The sequence below is a fragment of the Colletes gigas genome, unplaced genomic scaffold, assembly GCF_013123115.1.
Source record: "Colletes gigas isolate AHSC1104 unplaced genomic scaffold, ASM1312311v1 Colletes_gigas_Sc00013, whole genome shotgun sequence".
Lineage (NCBI taxonomy): Eukaryota > Metazoa > Arthropoda > Insecta > Hymenoptera > Colletidae > Colletes > Colletes gigas.
In genome coordinates, this window is record NW_025106642.1 from 3831557 (window position 1) to 3858856 (window position 27300).

Below are 27300 nucleotides of genomic sequence, written 5' to 3' on the forward strand. Positions count from 1 at the left end.
AATCGCCATTAGTGTGGTCGATATTCGAAATAAATGATCCTCCCACTGATTTTTAGCGAGTATAATTTTGGACGCTAAAATGTAAAACGTGTACACGATGGCTTTCTTCGAACAGCAAATCGTTTCCTTGCTAAGGTTGCTGGAGACTGTTTGAGCGAGGAAAAGAGAAAGAGAGAGAGAGAGAGAGTGAGAGAGGGAGACTGCCTAGGTTCAAATTGGTAACTCTAGAAGATCAAGATGAAAAACGAGCTAAACACCCCTTACCCTTCTACTGGCATGGTTCTTCAACCCCCACCCACGTACGCCGTACCTCCAGAGAAGCGAGCACAGTCTGGTACACCAGCACCCCTCTTTGAACAGCCCTCGCGAGGCCACGCTACCATTTTAATATTAATGGAAAGGCTGATGGGAAAGCTGAAAGGAAGGAAATTGAAGGAAAATAAAAGGAGAAACGTTCTAATAACCACGTCGTCCTAAATCTGCCCTCAACGTCGTCCACTGGTTATTTCTTTGCGCTCGTTTAGCCATAAACTGATCCAATCTTTCGATTTCACGCGCGAAACGCGACCACGTTCGACGATTCTATCGAAAATCTTCGTTAGATTTGATCGATTGATACTTGGAAATCTGTGCCTGGGTCTAGCTACGAGTTTTAGAAGAATGTTGCTTCCTCGACAACTTCTCTAATCGTTCAAGCTCTTCTCTTTAGTAATATTTGATACATGCCGACGAATTAACTATGTTTTGAACATTCTTTGATGTATTTGAGTAACGCTCGGTCCAAACTTTATTGGATTCTCAAGTTACAAAGTACGGTGAAGTCGCTGTAAGCGATCGTATGTGCTAATTTTCGTTTGTGCTGAATATTTCTCTGTCAAAGACGATCCTAAATCAAGTACTCGCATTAAATGGTAATCAAACGAAAAAAATTCTATTCTACGACGCGTGTTTAGGAACTAGGAACCACTTTTCGATAAACTCATATTTTGATTCATACAAGAAGAGAAGACCAAACAAAGTAACGAACACTGGAAAACTGGAAAACCAGAATGAAAAAGAATTAAATGTGAAGAGAAGGTACACGAAAAATTAGAAAAAGACACCTTGATGCTTATGGACATCCAGCTTCTTGTGAAATAACGAAATATCATAATAACTTTTGTTATAACGATCGAAGGTGTTGTCCTTCTCGTCAACAGGAAGTGACAGTGCAGTAAAGACCCGTTGAATGATTCACGGGTCAGCTGACGTACATCGAGCCGATTAACCGAAAAAGCGCGCGAGACTAATCCTCCGTGGCTGACGACGAGCGTAAAACAAAACGAAAGAACCCGGGGATGCAGCAGTTGGACGATTTGATTAGAAGCTAAAAAGATTTCTGGTCCATCGTCGAAGGTTTTGCCGGAGCGTCCGCTTGCGTGGGAAACGGAGGCGTTTAAAAATGGACGACGGTGGAGAGACAACCGCGGCATCGGATTGGAAATACAACGGATAATTAACTTTGAACGAATCGTGTTACCAGAAACTGAACTTAGTTGCATCTAACGTAATAAATATCGATCGTGGCACTCGCAGGATGACTTATTAAGCTTTATGGATAAGAAAGAAGCGCGAAAGTAGATTTCAACCGAGTTGGTGCTGATTTGATGGATAATGATCGCGACAGTTCTGTCAAAACGTAATGTACGACGTATATATATTTTATATGGAAATATGTTCGGTTCAAGGATCACGATTATCCTCAGACATCTACGACGCTATAATAAAACTCTATTAATAAATAGATTTTTGATACTGGGTAAAAGTTTTGCAACTTTCAAAGGACACTACTAAAGGATCGACTGTAAAGTAGCTTATCGTTAGAAATATTTCGTTAGAAATCAAATTTCTCAAATGATCTACGAACGATTAGCTTAGTTATTTTTCACCGAAGAAAAATGTTCAAAGTAGGCAAATTTTTTGGATACTATTTTCGACAACCGTTGTCCTTAAAGGAAGAATAAGACCTCGATTATAGTTAAGCATCTATAACAACGCGTCTTCAACATTTGAGGTTAAGGTTGCAATCAGCTTATGCAATTAGACAATCACTCTGTGATTACATATAGTTATACCTTCCTCCAATATACGTAATAAACGCGTTATAATAATAATAACAGTACTAGTAATAATATCTATACTTATTAATATCAGTGATATTAAAATTGAGAATCACAGAAATATTTTCAAAATGTTTCAATATTATCAGGAATTTTCATAATTTTCGAGCAATTTTCTTTAATTCTCTAGCCAAGGGCGATTTTACGATTTTTCTATTCAAACGCGAGAATAAATATTATTTCTTATTTATAATTGACATAAGACACAAGATTTCTAAATCAAAAATAAGACAAATTTATAGGATAATAGCGTGTCCAGAATTGACAAAAATTGCAGAACGCCATTTTCACTAGTTGCGTCTCAATGGTTTCTAATGCTACCTCAAAATCCAAATTCATATTTTCTATCTTCCAAAATTCCCACTATCAATTTTCAAATTTAGCTATTTTCACTAATTGCAAAACATTTTAGAGTAATGCTATCTTAAATTCTTTTGGTTTCTATCTGTTTCGTTAAGTAGACGAAAAGTGGGCGAATAGTTTCAAAAAATTCTGAATATTTGTGAAAGCATCGAACACGATTTAATCGAGAGGAATTAGTTTCATATGGAAGGATGAGATCTCGATTATCCTTGGATATCTATATCGTCGCGTCTTCAAAATTTGAGATTAAGATTAGGAACAGTTTATGCAATCATAATAATAATAATGAAAATCACAGAAAACGTTTCAAAATGTTTTAATATCGACTGAAAATTATCGGCCTTTCAGCGACATCAAAAACACTTCAATTTAAATACCCTTTTCGAATTCGAATCTTCCACTTTCCAAAATTTTTACAAGATATGATCCCCTTAAAAAATGTCTCGCATAAAATTAATCATCAACATTCCTAGAAACCTAACATACATTTCCCAAAAAAAAGTTTCCAGAGCAAACCTGTCGAACATGCCTCAGACGAAGGTTGAAATCTCGATTACAGTTAACAACGTATAACATTGCACCTTCAACATTTGAGGTTATGGTTAGAGTCAGTTTACGCAATTAGACAATCGCTCTGTGATTACATATAGTTGTATGTACCTCGAATATTCACAATAACCCCATTAGAATAACAATAATAATTATAACAACAATAATAATATCGAAAATCCTAAAAAGTGTCTACGAATGTATCGACACAAATTTTTACAATTCTTCAGTAATTCTGATTGCCTAAAACCACCCCAAAGTCGCCTCAAATATTCTTTCTCGAATCGAATCGGCCATCTTAAAAAATTCCCAAGATCGGATACTTTCGTTGCCGTTGAGGGGCCAATAATTCGTTAAAAAAGCTTCATGACGAGCTGGCCAAAGTTTGGAAGCCTGTCGATCAGAATTTCACGGGCAACGATACGAAGTATGAGCACGGTCAACGGAAGGACACGTCGTCGTCCTTCGAGAGACGCCGTTTGGTCGAGGAGCGTGGCCGGTCCGCGTAAATCCTAGAAGGTTCCATGAAAGTTCTAGAACGCGGATAGCGGATGGTCCCGCGGTTCGTCTCTAGGAACGGTTTTCGTCCTTTTATCTGGAACTGCGGTGCCGCTCTCTCGCGCCGGGCAAGCCGGGCGTCTTGGAGCGGGCGTCTCCTGGACGACGCCTCGGATCAATACCGACGCCCAGCGTCTCATTGGCCCCTTCTCTTAGGTGCCGTGGAAAATCGCCCAGGAGATGACGGCCAGGAAGAGGCAGGAGGGTGCCTGCAGGAGGAGCAGGGGTGGGAGGGGGATGGTTCTAAGGGGGTGAGCCAAGCGGACCTTCCTTCCTCCATCCTTCCACAGCCTCCAGCCATTCTTTGCAGCCGCTTCACCCTCCAACGCCTACCCGTTCCGTCTTCTTTTCTGCCCGCCGTTCATTTTCCATAACGTCTACGTCACTCCGGCTGACGAGGGATCTATCAAACTCGATACTCGTTCCTCCGTGACGACGGGCGGGTTTTTTTTTATCCCATCCTTGGCTGCCTCGTTTTCAATCGTAACGGGTTCCTTCGTATCGCGACCACGCTGTCACTGCGATGGATACGAGCACGAGGACCATGAGAGCCACAACGTGCAAAAGGACGGGAGAATTTTTGGGGGGGAAAATATGTATTCGATATTAAACGCATTTACCGCGAGATAGTATCTGATGCGCTAGAACTTTCATATTGGCACATAAGGAATTTCTTTGGTATCTGGGCCAAAATGCTGTAAACTGCTTTTGGATACGGACTTGGCGAAATTTTTTATTAATGGGATGGAATAGATTAAAATATATAATCAGAAATTTTCTAAAAGGATACATGGAGACCGTGGATCACGAACTGCTTTGAGTTGACAGTATTGACTGCGTTCTTTTTTAGGGAATATTTAATTTTTGGTCGATTGTAAACACGCTGGAAAAATTTGATGTTAGAGGAGAACAGAGACGAGGACAATTTTTATTTGAATAGAGAACAAATAATAAACTTTACGTTGGCGCTGGATTAAAATATGATACACGCGAATAAATATATTTGAAAATGGCGCGTGATGGATGAATCGACACATCGACCTACAGAGGACGTTAGTATAATGCTCGTGCATTATACGGTCAAGAAACTGCGCAATCAATCATGCAAATCGTTTGAAAAAGTTTTATACATATTAATTTTAAATTGTGAATAATTAATATAAATACTTTTCTTTAGTATAAGAAAACAATAAAAAATATAGTGCCAAATTTTTCAGGTACATAATTCTTCATACGTGCAAAAACAAATACTATGTTAAATATAGGATAAACTAACATAAAGATTAATTTATTTAAAATAATAAAAAAGTGATACGACAGAATTTGGAAGATTATAAATATACTGTTATAATAATATTCACAATAATGAAACATTTAATATTAGTTTATATTATTTAGATTACTAATTTCATAAATTGAATACAGAGAATCATCTTGTCAAAGTTAATTGGAACTAAGACATTCAATTCAAGAAATTAATATTAAACACTAAATAAAATTTATTTTCTATTGTTATTATTCGTATATTTTAAAAGGATTCAATTCTGGGTTAAAAATATTAACACATTTGTATAGATTAACTTACAATTATATTAAAGAAAGGCAAAGAACTATCTATCTCGTCTTAAACAAATTTTAAAAACTTTCATCATAATGAACTGAGAATTAAACTCAAAGATTATGTCGTACGTAAAACTTGCCACATACAAAATGGCGAAAGAAATAGCCAATAATGCCAAACAATCTGGTCTCTTTTACAAAGCTCTTTTATTATTCTTGATCTCCAAACAGTGTTTTTGGCATTAAAGTCTCCACCTTCTACGAACTTATAACATACTCAGATTTAAGAAAACTGTATCAAAATCTTCTCTTGAAATATTATATTTTAAGTATGTACTTTCGAATATCAAAATCGAGCATGTTAGATATCTGCAAATACATGTATTATATTTTGCATGACTCTTAAAGTTTTAGTAAATAATTTTTCCTCGGGGTTCGTATTAACAAAAGAATAACTTTTAACTCGTTGCATAGATGTCGGCACATCTTAATTATTATTTCGTCTTCCATATCGAATGATGCATATACATTAATTAGTCCGATGTATAACGAAATATACCGAGTATACTGAATATACGGAATACTGGAATTCCTGCTACAGCTACAACTTCAGTGTCACTATCACTACTGCCCGACATTGCTTTATTCAAAACTTTATCACACTAAACGAAACAATCCTCACTAAATAAGTACAGGTTTTAGACTTAGTCTGAGTTTGTTAGATCACTTAGACACACTACCACACACAGCAACGTACAATGTGAACGTAATAAGAAGTTCGATGACATAATATCGAGTAATAACTATTCACGGTATTTTCAACGGTCATATCGCCATAGTGGTGGCAAAAAAAAATTTTTTTGAAAGAAACTTTTCAACAAAAGGTTGAGAACTGCAAGAAAAACTGGGTAATAGCCTCTTTTAAATGCACTAGGAACCAAAAATGAAGGTATTTCTATGATCTTGATGCATCTTTTCAGCCAAATGGCAAATATTCGCATTCAAACGTTTATTTGAATTTTGAGTGTAGTCTAGACATCGCTCTAAAAGACCTTTCCTTAAAGATCTTCGTACATTGGTCGAAGTTCTTGCACAAGTTTCGGGGCAAAGGATGCTTTATGAGTAAATTCTTTCAGTGCTCCAACGGATTCAACATATTTCCATCGACGCTATAATACTTGACATTTATCTCTCAAGATTGAACAGTACATTCTTAAATATATATACTTGCAAAAAAAAAATTGATATTTTTGAGGTCTCGCGTGAGAGTACCCCCTTAATGGCACGCGAACGCGGATCTTTGATCGCGTGCTGCTTCGAGGAATAAAACTCAAATAGATTCAGCCCCCGTTCAGGTAACCAAAACCACCGTTCGCCTCATTCCACGGCTTTAATCGAACCGTGGGTAGGGGGTTGGTTCATTAGTACGCGCGGTGAACTACACGACCGCGCGTCGACCAACACGAGCACGCTTTAAAAGTCCAGTCGTCCTTTTTTTACCCCCTCCCACCCCACTCCAGGAAACTTCACGGCGACGATCGGAGAACGGTGGTCGGAATCAATGAGAGGATCGAGGCGACGGGGCACGCGTGGCCAAGTGATTTTTTGCGCCCCTCTGATCCCTTTTTGCCACGGTCCTCCTCCTCCCACGATCTCTCTTTTCAATCCTCGTCCCACCGACGGATTGGACCTTTTCCCCGACCATCTTTTTTTTTCCTCTCCCTCACGGGGCGACGCGCGCCGTGGGACACATTATTAGCTTAATAACTCCGGGGGACCTTTTTTAATCCCGGCGGCGTTTCCAGGAGAAGCTGCGCCCGCGGAAGACTTTAATTAAAAAATAAACAACCGAGCCGAGCCGGTAAACGCGCGCGAGAGATTTAAAGCCGGACCGGCCTCGGGACATTTGCATTTCGATTCGCCGCGCCGCGGGTTATATCTTTATCAAGCGTCGTCCAGCCCGATCTCACCCTGGAACGGGACGCTCTTCACATTTTTTTACTCTCCAACCTGTAGGAACGGAAAGCATCGGGGATCGTTCCATACCACGCAGCCAAACAAATAGAACGTTCGATATTTTTGAACGTTTCGCGTAATGTGATTAAATGTGCCGTATATTTTGGACACTCTGTACAGGGTGTTCGACTACCCTGGGAAAAATTTTAACGGGAGATTTTGGGTGCCAAAATAGGACGAAAGTCAAGAATGAAAATTTGTTGATCGAGGCTTCGTTAAAAAGTTATTAATGTTCTCACTCACGAAAGTGTAAGGTTGTCGATTCGTCTTTAAGTAGAGTTTCTCGTGTTGAGTCAGACTACTACAGGCAGAACTTTAAACGTTAATAAGTTTTTAACGAAGCCTCGATCAACAAATTGGTATTCTTGATTTTCGTCTTATTTTGGCACCTAAAATCTCCCATTAAAATTTGACATGACTGGGTAATTGGATTATCTACATACGAAGTGATGAAAACGAGAAATATAATCGCAGATCTCTGACCACACATTATATTTACGGTAAGGAATTTTTTTCTCGAAAGTGGGTAGGATTTCGGGGGTATGTCTATTCACCAAAAATGATTGTAATTGACCCCCCTAGCTGACCATAATTTTTTCAAAATGATTTGAAACTGTTTAATTTTGTGGAAAAGTGTGTCCACCTACTGGAATTTTTTTCTCGAAAATGCGTAGAAATTCGGAGGTATGTGTAATGACCAAAATTGATTGAAATTGACCTCCCTAGCTGAACATAATTTTTTCGGAACGATTTGAGACTTTTTAATTTTGTCGAAAAATGTGTCCACCTACTCGAATTTTTTTCTCGAAAGTGCGTAGAATTTCGGAGGTATGTGTAATGACCAAAATTGATTATAATTGACACCCCTAGCTGAACATAATTTTTTTGGAATGATTTGAAACTTTTTAATTTTGTCGAAAAATGTGTCCACCTACTCGAATTTTTTTCTCGAAAATGCGTAGGATTTCTGAGGTATGTGTAATGACCAAAATTGATTGTAGTCGACACCCCTAGCTGAACATAATTTTTTCAGAATGATTGGAAACTTTTTGATTTTGTCGAAAAGTGTGTCCACCTACTCGAATTTTTTTCTCGAAAATGCGTAGGATTTCGGGGGTATGTCTACTCACCAAAAATGATTCTAATTGGCACCTGTAACTAAAAATAATTTTTCCAAAACGATTTAAAAATTTTTAATTTACAACTATAAGTACAAAATTTTGAATTTTGAACCCCAGAATAAAACAACAAAATGTCCACAGAAACTATGCTTGCAAACGCTTCATACGAGAGACAGATATTGATTATTAAAATTATAACACAATAGGAATGAATAGCATCATAATATCTTGTTTATTTTGAAGATCGTGTATTACTAATATATTTATGTTCGAACTGTAAACAAAGCTCCTTCCCATTCGCACCAAATAATTGTTTGCTCGTTGTAGTGGATTTTGTACGGAGTGCTCTCAAGCGAAAAGTGGTTGAAGTGCCTATCAATGACCTTCGATCATTAAAATGGGGAATAGTCGAAACTGAAATTTCTTATCGATTACCCATCACTCTGCGATCTACCTGTTGAAAATCGAAGAAGAATAAAAAAGTAAATTTTATCGAATCTTTCGTTCGTGATAGTTTTACCTGTAATTAAAATTATAAGGATTCCTTGGTAAGTTGGCGCTCCTGTCGCTTCGTGGCGTTGCATGATGTTGCACTTCACGCTCTTGTCTGGGTTAGGTGGTGTCGAGTGTGTGCTGACCTAGTCAATTCACGTATTCCATTAATTATCTGTTTGGATCTCTAACAATTACTAAACACCATAAAAATGTTACAAGCAGACCAAAGAGAGAAGGCTAATTTTCTTTTTTTTTTATATGCTTTATTAAGGATACAGAGGACCACACATTAGGCCCTCTAACACCTAATTTTGCCCATTAACACCTAATTAACCTATTACCTATTACCTATCACCTATTTAACACCTAATTAAAGACCCTCTCTTTACTCATAACTTTGCACTAAAGCATTTCTAGCTAACTTTAGTTCAGCATTTTCTCCTATTTCCACTTATTTCGTTAAAAAAGTCTCGCAACATTTTTAATTTTTTTTTTATTTGAATTTTCTACAGACTCGTAAGTCTATCTTTTCTATTGGTGTACAATAAGATATTGTCGAAACTTGAACCTGGGGTATAGAGGAGGCTGCTGCTTCTACGAGTTGAGCAGTCATGGCTTCGATCGACCAAGCGTATTTACGGACTATCGCCTACTACGAGCACCTGTAAGGCTCCTCAGCAAGGCCCGCCGCAACCAATATGTGCACTGCATTCAACGACAACGTTGTCCATTATTCCACTGTGTCCCGTTGGTTCCAACGCTTCGAGGAGGGAGACAGGACGCTCGAAGACCGACCCGGTTCTGACCGCCCATCTGCCACAGATGAAGACTCGCTGCGTGCTGCCGTCAAAACGATACCAAACTACCTTGCAAATTGGTAACGATTCATCCTATGCTCCCACAAACTACAATCAGTCACAAAATTACTAAAACGCACGGAAAGCGATAGAAATACGAAGAGGAAAAGAAATACCGAAAGAATTTTTAGACCATAAGCTCACAATTAAAAAAAAAAAACAATAATATCATTATTTACAGTCATAAAAAAATGGAATGCAACGACTCCATGGATCAATTGACATCGCATCAATTATTATATACACGTTATAAAAATTAATAATTTTAACAGTGTTTATATTTTTTAGGATGTCACCTTGTTTCATCACTTCAGAAGATCGCTGTGGCATTGATTCTACAATTTTTTTTAAAATAATCTTCTTTCGATTTACTTTGCAATTTCGCTTTTTCAATTATTGAATTTTTTGTCCAAAATTTATTTTGGAGTTTGAAGAAACTTTTTGAGGGATAATCCACGGGAATGCCACCCCTTAATCCATGCCTGCGTCTCAACGTTAACTTTACACAGAGCTAAACACGTGTCGATCTTATCTGAAGTTTAGAAGTAATATTAATCGATAGAAATCAGGAATATCAAACAATCGGTATCTTACTACCGCGAATTAATTACTGTTCCAAAACCCGGCAAAATGGTTATGTACACTTATGCTGAAATGGCCGTCGCGCGTTTGATGTATGGCCGTGCCAACGGAAATGAAAGCCAAGCACGTCGGTTGTAAGTACCAAGAACACATTCTGCGGATACGGAGAAGATACAAAATGGATCTGAGACTATTCGAAGAATACGCGGTATTTTCGCGCGAATGCAAGAATTCAATGCCAAGATGTGTGGTGGCGTGTGTTGAAGCACGAACACTTCGAATATTTTCTTCGATCCATAACTCGATGACACTGAAGCACTTATCCACTTATAAATACAAGTCACGATAATCATATTTTAACTAAAAAAAAACTCGAGATCATAAGTATGTCTGAATCCAACCTGAACCTTATTGGAATCCTAAATGAATCCTAATTAAGGTGCCCAATCAGAGTCTGGATCGGCAGATTATTACCTCTGAACGAGAGCGGACCGAATTGTCTGATCAGATCATGGGAAATCGAAACCGATCTTAATTAGAACCCGAAGATTTTTCCACGTGGATAATGATCCTTGTGTAGTCCGTTTAAGCGCCAGATTCTAGTGACTTTGATGTCCAGTGTCAGATCTAGCGAGGTATCCTTCTCTTTTACGTTGCATATTTTTTCATGTACAGTTGCAAACTACGAAACTTTTTAATTTTCATCGAATAGAAGATAAAACGCCCTTGGAAACGAATTCTGTTTCGAGTTAATGTCGTACTTAATTCTGGAGCAAGCAGTTATTTACGAAAGAATGGCAAACATCCTGTATACAGATTTAAATTCAATTTTATCGTGCATTAGTCGTACGATCAATAGGAATTGCTGAACCTTCTTTGGGTATATAGCGTCAAAGTAAATGTCAAAATAAACATAGAAGATAGAAAAAATTATAATAGATGATAGGATCATTAGATAGGGGATGAAATGCCCTTTAAAATGAGCGTTCGAACGAATCGATAGCTTTATTAGTTCCAGAGATATGGCGATTTTAATTATAAGGGTTCGAAGTTTGTTTACATTTCGTTGTTGCGCCCGCGCGAGTTCATTGACCTCGCGCGCGAAGAAAGTAAACAGTGCGTAGTGAATTCTTTGAAATACTACGATTTCTCCATCCGGAGTCCCAAAATTCTTGATCCAGCTTCGACTATACTTTGTCTAACGAGACGAAACATCAAACAAAAGTAAACATCCAATGAAACGGATCGAATGTCAATATTAACGATCGATGAATAAAGACAGAACTATCCGTTCGTTGTATCGTCGCGTTGGGCAGGGTGTAGAACAAACAAGCCCGGTGCATTTGCATTTCGATGGATAATATAAAACTCCGGTACGCTTTCGGAATTTCGACAATATTTGGTGAAGCGATCTTGAAAAATCGGATTCGACTCGTCACGAGCGAAAAGTTCAAAAGCACGCAAACAGGTGTATTTACCGCGAGCGTGTAGGGAAATAGTATCGCGATGCAGCATTTACGAAGTGATAAACAGTTTGCATTTTGTTGCACGGTCGACCGTATAATTAGCGCTTAATAAATCCGTGGTGCGCTCCCGTGGCCGCAACGTGGACTGATAAACAACAATCGACCAGGCTGCGTTTGACGGCGCGTAGTTCGTTCGAGAAACGACAGCGATCGACGTGTCAAAAAAAGATACTTTACAATAAGTATGTTTCGCTATGGCTCCATGTTCTGAACACTGCAATAAAATAAACAAGTGAAACACATCGATTGTTGTCGGATAAGTGGAATTTCGATTCGACTCTTCATAAAACGTTCTCCCATGTTTCTAAAGTCCAATTCTCGTGCTCGTTAGCCCACTGTATGCGCTTCTTTTTACTCTGTGGTCTTAAGAGCGGTTTCCGTGCTGCGATTCGACCATACAATCCAACAGCTGCTAATCTACGGTCTGCCGTGCTCGTGGATAATGGAGTTTCTCGAGTAGTATTCATATTTGCGTGAATTTCTGGAGTTGTAAGTCGTCTATCTCTCTTAGGCATCACTTTTGTTTTACGATCCCCTATTTAGGTCGTTACTTTCGACCGTCCATACTGTCTCCGAGTCGGGAGAGCATCGAATAACAACTTAAATTCTTTCACAAATATATGGAAGGCAGATTTTCTGGATGAAAACTCAAAATCGTATCATTTAAAACATTTCGTGTTATATTTCTTGAATTTCTTCAATAAATCAATGGTGAATTTTGTATATACACAACTTGATATTCAAGACATGTACTGCTAAAAATTTTCTTGCCATCTGTAAATGGTACTTTTTCAAAAATAATACATTTTCGAATGACAATAAGAAAAACATAATTAAATAATATACACAAGTGAAATAGTTTTGTAGAATAATTTCTCTCAAAAATTAAGTCAGATTAAAGAAGATTAACGAACTAACACGTTAAGTCAGTGATCACTGGGGGGTGGAGACTGTAGCCTACAACGGTTCTTTAAAATGCTCCCAATGAATGAACTTTAACACTATAACTACCGACAATTATAGTATATTTGTATCAAAGACATATTAAAACGATAGATATGCGAAGAAATGTATAATGGAATGGAAATAAGTGTTCATTCGTGTTTTACAAGTTTTATTAAAAATTACGAATTTTGACTGCTTTTTTTTAAATTTTTGAATAACTCGACTGATCTTAAGAGTACTACGAAATAACAAGCGTGCCACTAAACTATAGAACACTTCGATTCATCGTGCTATAATTTAAAAAAATGTCAAGGATGCCCCTAAACAGAGAATGCTAGAATGACGATCGACGCGTTAAAAGGAATTCCAGTGCATTTGTTATGTTCTTAGCCTCTTTTGCGATAGAAGTCGATACTCCTTTCGTTCCCCCGAGGCCGTCAAATACCACCAGCGAACGACTTAAACATATTATCATCGTTAAAACAACGAGCGAGGTTCCGTGTAGAATGAAACTGAACGAGGAGAGATACCATTTTGAACGACGAATTTTCCGCAGACAAGCTGAAATCCAAGTTAGCCACGGCTTAAGGAGAGCCAATGGTAGCCTGGCCGAGAGGCCCGGCAAAGTGTCCGACGGCTTATTTTTCCAGGAGGGTGAGTGGTCGTGTGGTGGGGATAAGTCGCGAAGGCAGCAGGGTGAGTGGGATGGCCAGCCTCCGGCGAAGGAGGGGAAAAGACGCAAAAGTGGGGTAAAATAGACCGCGGGGTGGGGGACAAGAGGGCGACACTTAGATGGTTAAATCGGGGGGGAGGGAAGGTGGCGGAGGGTTGTGCGGGAAACGCGGAGGGTGGCTCGGGTGTCCCGATAGGCGTCCGAGCGACGAAGTCTACACTTCGTTAACTCATTGCAATGTTATTTAATTTGCAAACTACGCGACACGACAACAGGCCAACCCGCGTAATTCGTAATTCGGAAATTTCAACACACACAGGGTGGACGTTGAGACAATCAGCCGCTGAGCGCGAAGAACCACCCTCTTTCGACGGAAAAACGCTGATGCGATCGACCAAGGGTCCAAGACCCTTTCCTGTCCAAAACACTTTTTGATATCTCGTTTTAATTCGCCCGTTTCCACTCTCGTGAAACTCGAAAATATTCGGACATCGAGCTTGATTTTAGCGGTCCTCGTCGTTGTTGATCGTGGAAGAAATCAACATTTCTTTCTTTCGATAGAATATTTACTGTATTTTTTAAATATTTATTACTTGTTTAAATAATTTGATCTGGTAAAATAATTTTATTAGTGGAATCAGTTTACAGTCATTTTTTGCGTTTCAAAAATATTTGGATATTATATAACGATATTTGTCATTGATACGTTCTTCCCAATAAAAAATTACTAGTTGGCGGTGATTAAATGAAACAGTTTTACATTTGGAATACTTTCTGACAATATAATGACTGAATTGTACGGTACCATTGGCCATTTAATGGTAAATCCGTCAAGATGTACTTGTAAACAAGTCCTATGTTTCGAAGTGATCATATCTTAAAAAATAATCAAGCTCTATTCGAAAATATATTCAGAAACGAAGCATATAAACGCCTGTACGAATATTTTTGTAGCACATAATTAAGATGTAACTTCATTTAATTTTTATTCACACAATAAATTCATCGAATATAACAATTTCAAATTGATTAATAAACCATAGTAATTTTGTATTACAACGATACTTCTGCAACACGATTTCGTTTGAACAGTGTTCGATAATCGCAAGAATCTCTATCGTAACACTATATTTTTACAACACGAATTTCATTTAATAGAGTTAAATAATGCAATTATATAACTTGCAAGTGCTGATTGTCGTTGGTAAAAATGATGCATGGAAAGTTTTTTATTTAAATCTATCGGAACCGTGAATGTGACAGAAAGGTGCATATTGTCCGTGTCTGTTAAAATTTTTGCATCGTGTTTGAATATTTATTATTCCATATATTATATTTGTACATTTTTATTATTTCGTACGTGCACGCGAATGCTCATAAATTGTCCGTGATATTCGTGCAAATAATTTCAATGTGATTTCAGTTGTTCACAATGTTTTGCTATGAAAAATTTGTGTTATAGAAAAGAAAAGAGTAATATTTCTTTTAGTAAATACATTGGAACGATAAATTTAGTGTATAAATATGTATGATAGGTCTAATAAATATGTCCATTAATGTTATCAAAACAAAATACTGGTTTCATTATTTGTTGGAATACACTTTTGTTTCTTGGGCTTAGTAATCTTTAGTTTATACAATGTGTAATTTTTTAGAAATGGAACTATCGCGTTGTACAGAAGTTGACCGTACTGATGAAGCAATTAGCAAATGTTTACATATTAAGAAAAGATAATAGTACAGAAATTCAAACTCAAGAATGGTTGAAACAAGTGTCAAGTCCAATACTTACGACATTAGACCGCGAAAGTATCTAAATAATTTTCATAATATTTATTTAGTCGAATCAAAGTTCGTACAACATATAGATAAGTAGAGAGCAATTTTATGTGGTTGGAAATATATTTATTAAATAATTTATTTTCTGTATTATAATTCTCTTTCATCTTGTGGACAGCTTTATAAAAGTTTCTCTTTCCTGACAAAATGCTGAAGAAAGAATAGCTCCGTCCAATTAGGGAATTTTACAGTCATCGAAACAGATGGTAATTTGTGGGGTAGGATCCGGTAAGTAGGGAGGATAAGGTAGGGCTCAGCTTAGGGACCCTAGCCCCAATAAAAAACAAAGAAAAAAGACACCTCTGACCCACGTGTTTTTTGATGACATTAGCTTCTGCAAAAAACGAGAGGGGAGAAACAAACTACTTCCACACACACTTTTTTTGGTGGCATTAGCATTTGTACAGAAAAAAGGAACAAAAAATGGTATTAAATCTCGTACGACTTGCATTAATTTTTACTGCCTCGACCTCGTTATTTTTGTTTTAAAAGTAAAACATTCTCACGAGAATAACATTTCTCCATTTCTTCGAGATACAATTTTCGTTGTTTTAAGAAATTCAGGTTTATTTTATCCAGATAGTTCCAAGGATCATTAGTTGTCTTTTCAGAGGTTTTTGACCCATATTGAAACAGTATATTTAACTAACATATTACCCGATTTGTATCAAAACATTATCGCTACTATTACCTTACACAATTAGAATTTAACACTGGAACTACCAAAGCAGTCAAAATGACCCATTTCTAATAAAACTTGTAAAAAATTTACTCGTCTGAATTTTTGAAAATTAATCGTAATTTTCTATAAGAGAATATATAAACTCTTATTTCCATTGCATTATATATTTCTTCGCGTATCTATCGTTTCAATTTCTTTGGTACAAATACACTATAAAACACACTATAAACCTTACTTCCAAAAACAATTATTGAGTGAGACAAAACGAAGTAATAAATCTAACTTTAGTAAACGAGAACGTTCACTTATGATAGAGAAGAGCAGGATTAAAGGTTAGGGCACGTATTCTTGAGTATCATGAGCTGGATACCAGATAAAAAAAACTTCTTTTATTCGACTTTAATCACCGAGACGATGCCCTTCTCACCCTTCGTACGAACGAGTCGCAAACAGAATCCAACAAAAAAGGGGTGTAGCACCCACAGAGGCTGAATGGAAAGAAAAAAGCGTGACCCCTCGCAGGTAGGGGGACGATCTCCCGGAAGTGGCGTCGGTACTTCACCCCAGATTTCTTTCAAACAGGTGGACAAAAACACTCTGGGGTTGAGGATCTAACCCCTAAACAACGTCGGTGACCTTTTTTTCAAGAGGCAGCACCGATCGAACCTTTTTCTCACCCTCTCGGGACGCGTTCGAGGGTGTGACGGAGCGCACAGGTAACGCGGATAGAAAAAAGCATTCGATGTTACCAGGGGGGGATGAAGTGGCGACGACAGGTCGGTGTTTATATCTATACGGCACGCCGGTGTCGGACAATGATGATTTATCTACACGAATGCACGCGTTCGGCCGAAACGTTCGGTAAATATAAAATCTCGCGCATCCGGCTGTTGACTGATGATAGGAAAAACCCATTGGCCGAACAAACATGACGGACGGTTTTAACGGGGCCTATTTTGCGCTATTTGACGAGCCGCGAAAACATGAACAAAAAGAAATACTGGGAATCCCGACTGCCGTCCAGTCGTCGCGTGCTCGGAATTAAATCATCGTCGACCGAAAACCAGCCCACGTCGTCGCACCCTTCGTCCCAGATTTATGATCCTGCATCTACTGATTGTGTTCCGTGGATTCTCCAGAATTTGCAAAAGTTTTTGACAAACCCGTCTCTCGAAAACAAAATAATTTTTAAATGCCCTTTTCTCGAATTCTCGAAAAATATTTCTCGCGATCACGAGTCGAAGCTATTTTTTATTTGAACAAATGTGTTTAAAGTTATGGAATAAACTTGATATTTTTTATGGAAGACGAATTATTTTTGTAAATTTTCAAAAACGTATGAATCTTCGAATTATTAGAATTATTCATGCATTTATAAAATATATGAATAAATTATTCCTCTTTCTCATGCTATGAATTTATAAAGTGTACGAATTTTCAAATTTTTAACATTTTATCGTATACGATGAATACAAATGGTATCTACTTTGATAAAATTGAACATTTGTTATGTCTTTGTATAGAGTTTTTCAATAATTAGCCCTACAACGTTAAATTCTTAAATTTATTTTTTTAACACCGTTACTTCAATTTCAATATGAAAAAAAAGTTTGTAACAGCAATTTTCTGTCGTCTAAATTGAAATTCATAATTTTCATCTCAAATTATTCTTTGTATTTTATTTATTATTTGTTCAAACTTAATGTACAATTTTCTGTGGAACGTCTCTTTCGAAACAAATCCACGTTTTAATCGCGCGCGTTAATTAAATTCCCGCCTGGCGAAATAATAGTTCGGAAACAAACCTGCTGCAATCGAGCAGTTCGATAGTTCAACGATCATCAGTTGGTAGGCGAGGCGCCACGGGTCGCTCGATCCGTGGCCGCGGGAGTCGAGTCGGTAAAATGGAAGCATCCGTGGATCTCGTCCAACCTAAGAGGATTGTTCGATCCTGCCCCCACGAGCCCACCCACGCTCGGGTGAGAGTCCTTTCTCGCGAGAAAAATCCTCCGCGCGAGTAGCCTCGTAACGAGAAAGTCTCACCGAGCATTTTGAAATCGAAAAATGTCCGTGGAAGAAATTCTCGTGGCTATCGTTATCTAAGACGATAAAGAGAGCAGATAGCTCGAACGAAAGCATAGGACTCGTTGCATCATCAATTTTTTAGCGTGGAATGTTAGGCGTTGATAAAGTCTGCTCCAAAGTGGCGTTTCTCGAACTTTACTCGCGTGAAGGTTTTGTCATGGATCGTATTTTTCGTAAAGCTTAAAATTGCGAACTAATGGTTACCTTAGCTACTGTCAGCCCCGGAATTGATTTCAACTATAAATTGAGTCGAATTAAATTGAACTTGCAAAGTACATATTGCTCTCCAGTCGTATCGGTCCGCAGATAAAACTCGAATGGCGTATCGAACGATACATTCTGATGAAATTAATATGAGAATATTATCTCGTTCGATGGCATGCAAATTTCAGACAATATAACGGAAAGAAAGAAATTAGATGTCTTTCGATTTATAAGAGTAAAAAATTAGTAATATTCGATTCTTTTGTATACTATGTTTCCAACATTTTCTCTCCGTCATATTGGCTTACAGTTACACTCGATTGTCTGGAGCGTTCTAGGGAAGTATAAGCGAAATAAACTGCAGGTCGTCGTTCAACTTTCCGGGAAAATAAAATGGCTTCGTCTGGTCACGTCAGTCCGTCGAGCTTTAGTTGGACATTGTTTTCCAGTCGCATCAGTCCGTAGATAAACAAAAGTATATTAATAACTTGTCATTGTAATTTCTTGCAGCCTAATTAAGAATTTTTGATAAAAGAAATGATGTTGATGATAAGAGCAAAATGGAAGATAAAAGTTTTTCTATTTTAAAGGATTATTCCCGTTCTTTAAAATGAAGAAATAGTTTTAGTTTTAGGTATTGGCAAAGTTAATAGATTTAACCATATCTCATCGTGATGGTCACTTTCGGTACGCAAAATTTACATGGAAATGATCGATTTTTTCTCTCACATATTTCGAAAGTTAAATAAAAGTTTCGAAATTGTTGGAAAAACGCAATATCCAGATTTTTACTGACTTCTACTCGAAACTATGGTTATGAAACAGGCTACGCTAATTTTTGGAAATCGATTAGACGTTCGTGCTAGAATTACATCGATATCCTCGATTCTTCAATTACTATAGTTCACAAAAGTAGATACATTTCTATGAAAAATCGAATATCACACTTCACAGAATCGCCATTTTGTCAAAAATCGTATCACAATAAAATTGCCTAAATTGTAGGAAATTCGATCTGAGAACTCATAATTCATTCGTTAGCTAGCATCTAAATAACTTGATACGTATTATTTATAATCAATGTAACCTATTATATATGCATACATACATGTATATAATTAAATATTATTTTATATTCAAATATATCTTAAAAAAAAATTGTTAAAGTAGCTCGAAGAAAGAGAGTAGTTTCTTCTGATAAAAAATGCTGTTTGAAAATGTTCAATTTGAAGTATTTGTCGCAGTTATTAAATTGTGCAGCAGTGCTTGGGTAGCTGCGAGTCATTTTCGATTGGATAAATGAACAGTACTCATCCCTGCTACTTGACACACCACAAACCTCGACCTCAAGCGGACCGTGTAATGTAACCTAATTCAGGCCCAAATATCGATGGAACAATCCATACATAGTACAATAAAAAATTATTATCTATCAGACAAGATACAAAGCTGAACTCTCACTAATTTACACTCTTTCAGAAACTGAAAATTAACCATGCTCTTATAACTGCAACATTTCGGTACCCATGTTTCTTTCAGTTATCCAAACATTGATGTATTAGTTCCTTCGTTCGTAAAGTTGAATTCGATAGATATTTACTGCATGGCGTCGTGATCATACTTCGTAGAGACTCTTTTAGAGTTTGTGACGCTGGAAAATAAGAGGAAAACGTGGAAAGAATTTGTTTCGCGCGAGAGGAGCTTTTTAATTTCGCGCCTAGAAGGTATGGTCAGTTCGACGGGTTATTTTCATCAAGGTCGTCGATGTTGACTCCACCTCCCCCTAGCCGCGGTCCCTTTTTTCTTTTCTCTCAATGGTGCAGCCTTTCATCCCTCTCTCCGCAACTCTTTTAGTCGCGAGCGTGTGGTCCGGCGACCGCGCTCGCGATCAAAGACACGGAAAACCGCGTTCCTTGTCTCGCCTCCTGCTAACGACAGATCGTTATCCACTTAACAAGATTTCAACACTAAAATGAAACTTATCGCCTCTTCTAATCACTTTTACGCTAAATTCAAGTGTGTCAAACGTGTGAAACTTTCGAGAAAAAGCTACTCGAATATACAAAAAATGGCAATTTTTTTCATTTTTCATTGATTACAACTACCAATTTTGCTGTGTTATACAGGGTGTCACAATAACTCCGTTATCAAATTGTTTGGTTCAAAGGGACGCATTACATTTTCTTCTCGATATTGTCGATATTTGTTCAAAGAGACTATGTGATATAATAGCTGGGGTTAAGACAAGTACAATGATCTTCAAATGGCCTGGAGTATAGAAAATCCAAGACATCCCACTCAATATCTTCTTCTGAACTTTTCAACAATATTGAATCGCAGTAAAAGAACTTCAATGAAAGGGCTACGAAACAATAAAGATAAATTAATAAATTTTACCTTGATAGTGCATCGTATTGGTTAAATGAAAACAATTTAGCGTAACAAGGACTGACAAAAGTCACTAAACCGCAGAATCAACCCCATATTATTGTCCAGGGCCCTCTTCAAGGCTAATACGCTACTGCTTCCCAGCCGTAGGATTAAAATTCGCTAAATCGAGCAATTTCTTTCCTCTTGGCGCGTACCTGGTCGCCACTCGACGCTTTTGGCGCGACGTATTTTTAGCAGACGTTCGCCAAATTTTTGTACCATCCTGCCAATTGAAGGGAGATCGAAAAGACTGTCGCGAAAAGCAGTAGCTAAAAATTTGCATCGAGTCACGACCTGTGGGTGCCAAAATCCAGATTCTCGATTTATTGGTCATTTTCACAATCAGCTCTTAATTATCTCAATTTTATATATCCACGTTCGCCCAAAAAAATAATTAATTTTCTACTGCTTAGTTTCAGATTTCTCGGTCAAGTACATTATAATCGTAGGTTCTTGTAATATTTCAACTCTACCCCGACTCTATCATACTTACTTATGTTTCTGTTTTTCTATATTTGCGTAACAAAATCTTTTAACGCTATTAATTATTATTATTTATTTGAAAACAATTTCGATGCTTGAATCCCGGCTGTTTGTAATTTTGCAAGTCAGATTTGGTTACCTCATTATTCTTCACAGCAATCAAAACCTACAACTGTTATTATAGTGGATTCTGGATATTTGCCCAAACAAGCCTTTGCTTGGTTTCATTCTCCCCGGTCAAGAACTTCATAATTGAGGTTAAGTTTTATAATAGTAAACAGCATGTTAACTTCACCTCGTGGCTCTCATACTTACGCACTACTCTTTTTATTTCTTTTTCAATTAATTTGCCAAAGATGATGTGTCAAATATTTTATTGTAGGAAAATGGCCTGTTGTGATGTGCCATTTGTACAATTCTGCCATCTTTAATGGCATGTAGTATTATATTCAGTGAACGGAGGAGTAGAATGTCATATCATTGATGTTAGTCATAGAAAAGTTAGTCAATATTGATCTACTTTATTGATCTGTAGGACAATTGATTCAGATGGTTAAATTTTAAATGGCTTCGTTACTAGGAAGCGTTAGGTATCACTGAATTTAAATATTCTTTTCATAAAAATTATTCCTTGCAAACCTTTGATTTAAGAAGACAATATGCTATTTTTTTATACTGGAAAAGTGTCCATTGATCCTCTTAAAAAGGAAAACTTGTCAATTTTGTCTCATGTAGGTAGATGAGGATTGCTACGAATGTTACATGCCATTATCGACGATTAATGATGCGGGAGAATTTAACGAGTTTGACTTTGACGGAGACTGAAACAAAAATATAATATTTCAAATTCGATTTCCTAAAAAAGTAATTTGATAACAATTTGAGAAATCATCAGAGATGGCAAAAGCTGACATATCAGACAACCTTTAAATCAATCAATGAAATTACAAGGTGCATACACTGATTGCATGAATATTTTTCTTAGCAAATAAGAAAAAAAATGGAACAGTCTCCAGGTTTACTAGTGGGCAAATGAAAACGTTCAACTACATTTTAATAAAAAATCAAACAAGTTTTGTCACGATGATACAATGGCTCTGCCAAAGGAAGAGGAGGCAACTGTCCAACGAGTTTTACTGTTTTTCATAAAATTCTTTTTCACAAAACTCGCCACGAACATATTGGACGACCTAATACTCGACTCAGATCATTTTCGTAATAATAAAAATATTCTTTCGAGAAAAGTGATCCACGAAACGTTTGTTTCGTATTATCCACGTCGAAGTGTTTGAAAATTCATCGTGAAAACGATGGCGAGGCATGAAATCCCGTTGTAACGAAGGGGATGATGCGTTATGGTTGTGCGTTACGTATCCTGCTCCTCGCGCTTATTATTCGCGATTGCGAATTGCGTAAGCCTCGAGAATATCGATAGTCTAATAATATGGGACGCGTTCGCTTGTCGTGGCGTCGTCAGCGCCGCGTACTTTCGTTGTTCCTGTTGAACGCGGTTTCGGGTGCATTCTCCGCTATTTCCTCCCGATGAATCCGTCTACCCGGTGTTCGTGTGCCACTCCGACGCTAGAGGCGTCCCTCCTACCGACATAGAGCAACCTAGGCGTCGCTGTGTATTGGCAAACCTGGTCCCGCCAATTTTAGATGCTTTGCCTTCTTTTTTTCCCCCCCCCCTCTGCTTCGTTCGCCGCGACGACCGACGTCGCCGTCTTTCCTCCACTTCTTCTTCTTCTTCTTCTTCTTCTGCTTCTTCTTCGCGCGCACGCGGGCTGCCATTTTATTTTCACGAGCACGGACCGCTATTTTTGGCCGTTCTAGAAAACCCGCCTCTCCTTTTTCCGGGTCTTGGCAACCGCGTTCGGGTGGCGATCGCGCGAATTTATTCTTACGTATGACCGGCGAAAAATATTGGACGGAAACCGGCCGCCACCGAAACGGAGATGCAATTTTTACGACGCGCCCGCTATAGTCACTGACCGTGGGCAAATTTTTCCGTCGTCCGTTTGGCAATAGTGCAACGTTAGACGCTTTGGAGGGAAATCTTTGAACGTGCATCCTAGGAAAACCACGAGGGGTGGAACTTGTGCTCGTCGATCAGAAAATTATGGAAATATTTCCAAAAATTATTGTGGTCGAAATTTATATTTAACCCTCTGTAACTCCATTTAATTTTAGAATTGATATATAAACTTAGTCATATGTACACTCGATCGAATGAAATCCAAATAAAAATGAATTTTCCGGTACTGTCAAAATTGGTAAACATTTTTGAATATACATAGTCTTATTTGTGACAATGCTAAACCTATCGTGGTGGATTTCAAGTCTTCAGACACTAAACACAACTTGCATAAACAGACTAAATTCAAATGTTACTGATCTATACCTGCAATTCATTATTTTGTATTCCGTAATTTTGTTATACCTCTTTTATGAAGCTTTCAAAAATCTATGTTTATACAATTTTTTTTTTTGTCATTTAGACCTATAGGCTATACTTATAATATTTAACTATTAAAATCTTGGACACTCTGAATACAACGAACCACGGAGCAATGACCCCAGTTCACGAAAATAATAATCATACCTACGCGATTACTTTTATCAAATAGTATAAATATCAGTGATCAGTGGTGAATATGCGTGAAGGGCTGCAAACATTTGATATTTTTATTGATAAAAAGTGTCTATTATTTGAATTTCAATCGCCTGAAACGGTTTCTTTGTTCGTCGATACATGTTAAACTTTCATCTATGCTTTAACATTTCCATTTTCATTTATAATTTCTAAGTATGGGATCTTTTAATACTCGAAATTTCAAATTTTTTGATGGTCTGTGAATTCCCCGCATTCAAGCTTTTATATGTTTACTGCTGCAAAGAACGAAACCTAAGAATCGAAACAAAGAAAAGAATTATAATCAATAGGGTATGATGGTTATATATGTACATAAATTAACTTCCCGGAATTTGTCATATGATGTACGTTTGATGTAATATTCATCGCGCGGGGATCGATCGACCCGGATTGGTCCGTATTAGTCGATTGATGACGAATCGTTTGTAACTTAATCTTTAATCCACATTAAATTTACAATTTACTCGTGCTAGTTTATTTATTAAAACGCATTGTTACATTTTATCATGTTTAATAAATCACGAACATTCGACACTCTACGAACGTGGTCCAGTCTCGCGCGAACCAACACCTAAGGTGCAAAAATTCATCAAAAAATTAGTATACTTTCTTATTTAGAATTCTTATTAGTATACATTGGTATTTTAATGGCCCCCAGGAACAGGAGGAAACGTCAAGGTTAAGTATTTCTCAGAAAACAAACATTTATTTACAATATAAAGTTGGAACTTCATACTTTTTTTTTGTACAGTAGAACCTCGATTATCTATATTATAGATATATATTTTCTATATTATAAAAAACGACAGCTTTTCTCTGTATTAAATTTCATTTATTTTTATACTAGTTTTTACAGCATCTTGGATATTTTGAATACTGAAATATCATACTGAAATGTTACATAGAGGTTTTATTTTGGTTGTCGAGTGTGATAATTTTGACAGAAGGAAATAATTGCTTTACATCAAATAATAATAATAATTATTATTATTTTATATCAAAATAAATATTTATTATGCAGTTCGAGAATTTTAATATTCTCTTTTCTAGAATGTTTTATTAATCGACATTCTCAATTTTTGAATGCCTCAACTTCCTCTAACAATGAAATTGATGAAACCGTTTAATTCGCGATGCAACTTAACCAGCCATGAAAAGTACACACAAAAAGAATGTTAAACTCAAGTCTCGTTAAAATTGACGTTCCCGTGAATTAAAAACAATTATTTAAAAGCTAGAAAGTTTGAAGATCGTTGTCCGGTAGAAAATATGAGAAACAGGTTGTTTCGGTTCGCCATGAGCATTCCTGGCTACGTGGTCTTTTTGGGATTAAACAGGGATTCAATTTCCTACTGTATCTCGACTGTTCGTTTATTTATTTAAACCGACGCTGAGCGTTTCTACCTTCGGCGGTGCTTTTTCGACAATTCCGCGGACTTGCTGTATTCCCCGATTTTTGTTTCATTTTTCACGACGATCGGGATTCGAAATTTCCCAGGGAAACGAGCGGCGGTGGCGGCGGGGCGCGGGGCAGCGTCACCGAAAATATTCAATTCGATATATTTCAAAGGGCAGGAAGCAGCGGCGTGGTAAATTTATTTAACGCATTGTGTGAATAACGAGAGAGAGAGAGAGAGAGAGTGAGAGAGAGCGCGCGCGCGGCGCAAGCCGGACAAAACGTTGCGCGGATAATGTGTGCATGCAGTCCCATCAGAATTGTGAGTATTGATCGTTTCGTAGTAAATATATAGTTTGCACTAGCGCGTTCTAGTGTATCCTAATATGCCGATAAATATGGCGGAATAGTGACCATCGGTGGACGGCTATCGGCAAAAGTGGGCATTTCGTTTCTTCTGCGTGGCGTGCGAGGGGAGCGAAAGGAGGGTCAGTGACCTCACGGAAAATCGATCGACTCGAGATCAGAAAGGACGAGGGTCAACGTAGAAATTGCAATCTCGCTAATAACGAGCTGCGCGAAACGCGTTCGCCGATTGAAAGTCACCGAACTTCGGTTTTTCCTCGATCCTCGACGATCGAAAGAATCCGAGGATCCTGGACACACACCGCCGGATAATTATTTTTTTTTTAAACGTAATGGACATCGCTTGACACTAGATTTACGGGCATCGATTGCACGTATATTTATTGATACGTTTTCTCTTTTTAATTAGAATATGTATTCGTGCCATTGCATCAAATTCAACATGAGTTGTTGAAAAATAATATTATTTACAATTTTAAATATGGAATCAGACATAAATAAATCTAGTGTTAGTATCAAGTAGGGTCGCCTTTGGGCAATATAATTGCTTTATATTATCGTGATATTGAACTTACTAGTAGGTTAAAATATCGAAAATTTCATAGCAATCTTCCAAAAGTAGAGTTAATAACATTCTTTTGCAGAAATATGATCAACCCTAATTACTTCTTGAAGTTGACTCCATTAATGATAGAAGACGTGTCGAGACTGTAACAGCATTTTAAATTGCTGTCTTAAGTATTGTGTTTCCAATTATTGTCTTCTGGAAGGATACAGGGAAGGTTGTCCTAAATGGGATACCTTGGATTAGACAGCTTGCCCTGGGTCAGATAGATGAAGCCCTACTTGGTCTATATAAACATAAAATATAAGCCATATTTTATAAAATATAATAGTTTTTCAAAGTCAAATTGTCCCATTTTATTTAACTGGTTCGATCAAAAGGGATGATCAAATATACCTACAAAAATCAATATTAATCGAGCTAATTATCAGAAATCTAAGATAAAAACTGATACAGATGCATTACCTACCATTCTAAATAATCTCAGAAAATATTAGCAACAATCGCTAGAAATCCATCGTAGAAAATTTCGACACTTTTTTACGAGCAGCCATTAGCTATTCAGTCGCCATATATTATATATACTGTATTCACAATTGTTTTAAATGTATTTTTTTACGTAACAGATGATATTGACACAATTAGAAATTAAATGACTGTGGGATTTAATCTGTATCACTGAGCATCCATTTTACCCCCTTGTCATGTTTTAACCGACTTTCCCTTAATTATTTTATGGTCTCATTTTATTTGTACCAGTTTCAATATATTTTTTTTTGGAATATCAATGTTCACTTTGTGAATCATGGTATCACCTATAATATGGAGAGATTTGAAGCCATTCACACTCGTGCAGCCTCGAAATGTGACTGGCCCTCCACTGTGTTTTACAATTGGCTGCAAATTTCCTTTGTCATGTTCCATACTTTTTTTTTTACTATATTCTACATCCACAGATATGACACGAATATACATCAGATAGAAATATGTTATATTTTCTCGTATCAGTAAATATTGGAACGTTGACTTAAGTTTTCTATAATAGTTCTGTTCACGAAGTATTTCTTCTTATATTTTTGCTGCACACATGAATATTACCAAAATTTGTAAGGGTATTTCTTATTTTTATCGGTCTTATTTTTGGATTTTATAGTATTTTGCGAATTATCGATCAGCTTCTATACAAATAGATC